Source organism: Portunus trituberculatus, chromosome 36 (genome assembly GCF_017591435.1).
Source record: "Portunus trituberculatus isolate SZX2019 chromosome 36, ASM1759143v1, whole genome shotgun sequence".
In the NCBI taxonomy this organism is placed as follows: Eukaryota; Metazoa; Arthropoda; class Malacostraca; order Decapoda; family Portunidae; genus Portunus; species Portunus trituberculatus.
In genome coordinates this window covers 3,679,225-3,679,883 of record NC_059290.1, presented here as the reverse complement: position 1 = coordinate 3,679,883, position 659 = coordinate 3,679,225, and the positions used below count along the sequence as shown (strand labels likewise).

The 659-nt window shown below is 37.9% G+C and overlaps 1 non-coding gene across 1 annotated transcript; it reads left to right on the top strand.

Annotated features, from left to right (window-relative positions):
• Positions 1–521: 521 nt before the first annotated feature.
• Positions 522–594, top strand: Trnam-cau. The gene has a single exon. It is a non-coding gene; the product is annotated as a tRNA-Met (tRNA).
• The last annotated feature ends 65 nt before the right edge of the window (positions 595–659 follow it).

The window sequence follows — 659 nt, the reverse complement described above, 5'->3', positions numbered from 1 at the left end:
CACTAATACAACTATTAATACTACTACTACTGCTACTAATATATTACTATTACTACTACCACTACTACTACTACTACTACTACTGTTACAATTGCAACTGTTACTACTACTACTACTACTACTACTACTACTACTACTACTACTGCTACTGTTACTACTTTTACCACTGCTACTGTTACTACTTTTATTACTACTACTACTACTACTACTACTACTACTACTACTACTACTACTACTACTACTACTACTACTACTGACGCTGCTGCTGACTTTCATGCTGATAATGAACTGTTTTGTCTTTCCCTGTATAACAAATGTAACGTAGGCACTTGTAACATTTTCTCTACATTACGCTTTCTTTGTGTCCCTTGATAACCTTCCGTTTTAGTTGCGATCGTTGCGTTAGTCTTACACTCTGTCGTTGTCAGTCACTCGTGTCCTGGGAAGAAATCTAATGTGAAAAGAAAAACGGGAAGAAAAAACAAGTTATCTGAAAATTTAATGTCAATGCCATATTCGTTGCCTCGATGGCGCAGTAGGCAGCGCGTGAGTCTCATAATCTCAAGGTCGTGAGTTCGATCCTCACTCGGGGCAGGATGTTTTTAGTGCAAGGTGAATGTGTTTTCTGAAGAGAACACAAGGAAGTTATACTTAGATCC